Source organism: Oculina patagonica, chromosome 5 (assembly GCF_052425735.1).
Source record: "Oculina patagonica isolate OP01 chromosome 5, crgOcupat, whole genome shotgun sequence".
NCBI lineage: Eukaryota > Metazoa > Cnidaria > Anthozoa > Scleractinia > Oculinidae > Oculina > Oculina patagonica.
In genome coordinates this window covers 6,561,380-6,563,291 of record NC_135762.1, presented here as the reverse complement: position 1 = coordinate 6,563,291, position 1,912 = coordinate 6,561,380, and the positions used below count along the sequence as shown (strand labels likewise).

The 1,912-nt window shown below is 37.4% G+C and overlaps 1 long non-coding RNA gene across 1 annotated transcript in view; it reads right to left on the bottom strand.

The window, feature by feature from the left end:
- Positions 1–1,912, bottom strand: part of LOC144654002 (uncharacterized) — a 74,064-nt gene that overhangs the window by 46,682 nt on the left and 25,470 nt on the right. The window lies entirely within an intron of this gene.

Below are 1,912 nucleotides of genomic sequence, written 5' to 3'. Positions count from 1 at the left end.
GGTAAACGTAACGCGAAGTAGATCTAACATCGTCCAAAGGTTTCAGTTGAAGCAAACTAAAAGTCGGTTGCAAAATTTGAAATCGCAAGTGTGCTGAGGTGCGCATGGATGAATAATAATTACAATTAAATGTGAAAATTTTTCACGTGCAGCAAAGCATAATAACACGTTATTGCAAAATGCACACATTGGCGCATGATTCGATTCTACTTATTTACATAACAGGCAAAGTGTTATTTCAGATACACTTCACCGAGCGAATATTTTCATTTCCCGGACATTAGCGTTAATTTGTACCCGTAAACGTGTATTCGATTCCCTTCTTTATCTCTCCGTGATTGTCTCGAATTGTCTCTCACTGCAATAAGAATGCGGAGGCATGCATAAATGAAGCTAGTTTCGCCATTTTTTCTCTGAGGGTGTAAACTTGTGGGGAATACAGTCTTTTTTTTTTATAAAATCCAAAGACTAATATTTTTAAATGAAAACTTAGCATAAGTAAAGCTATTTTTCGTTGGCACCTGAAATCCAAAGACTTATCTTTTTTTATGAAAACATAAGTTTGAAAAACTATAAAAACTGTAAACTGTAAAAAGGGAAAGAAAAGAAGTTAAAGAATAAGACCCCGAATAAATGATATTCTCGTGGGAACATTTCTCATAAAAAAGTTGTTATTTATCAAATTAAGTAAAAAAAAAAATCACAATATGACTGTTAACAGTACGAGTCAAATTTTCCAGTATCAGCAGAACGTACGTGAAAAAATGTTCATGCGCGCGCGAATAAAATAACCTCGCCTATGGCAGGAAAAACCCGTAGTAGGAAATCCCTCACACGGTTTGTGTTAGAGAACGTTGGGCCAAATTTCGTGGCAATCCGGTCGCTTACTGGCCATTACCAAACCAAATCATGAAATAAAGAAAGACTCTCTGGGCGGGAAATCATTTCGCGTGAACTCGTCGCGCGCGAGATGGCAAAAAAAGTTTCCCAAGCAGATGAGAACAGAATCATCAAGAAAAAGCAAAACTGGAAACCGAGCTCTCCGACAACACGTTTCTCGAGCAGGTTGAAAGCAACCTTGTAACCCTACCGAAAAAGTTAGGAACGGAAAGGAAAATTGTCGAAGGAAGCCAGTCTTGACATAATATATCTATGGTATGTAATACCGTTCTTATTTCATGAAAATGAAAAATAGAAAATCTGCAAACGTAGGGCCTTCGATAATTAAGTACTGATTGTGAAATATGGCGGCTAAGAAAGCAATAATTATAGAGTGCTTTAACCCCCCTGGGGGGATACTCCCATAAATTTCGGAAAGGGGTGTGCCGCCAAGGTTCTTAAACCCTGACCCTATTTAAGGATAAAGAAAGCGAAAATTGATACCCTTTTTAAGGCCCAAAACCGAAAAACGACACCCTATTCAAGGGGAGGAGAAGCGTTCCGTGACGACCCAAATAACGGCTAACCGCGCACGGCAAGACACAAATCTTTAAAAAATCGCTTTTCTAATGCCTGGACAGATGAGTAGACCCTAGATAAAAATCTCCCACAATGAAAAAAAAAAGAAATAAACCGAATGAAAAAATGTTTGTATACAATCTGTTACAAAATATCATTAAAATGCCAAGAAACAATTTAAGAGCTTTTCTGCACTTTTAGAGGTTTCCGACATCAACAACCTATGCCGAAAAGTCATTCCATTAATCCAGAATTCAGACAAATGAAGCACATTTATAGCAGTTGCACTTTAAAGGATCCTAGTCAGCCACACCTCTGTTTTTATTGAACACTGGGTTGTTGATATAATATTTCACGCAGAGCGTGTCTAAATGAAAAAGATCACCGTTAAACTGCTTGAGTTTATTTAAACAGACTTCCATTACCAATAACAACTTGTGGCGATATAAAGATT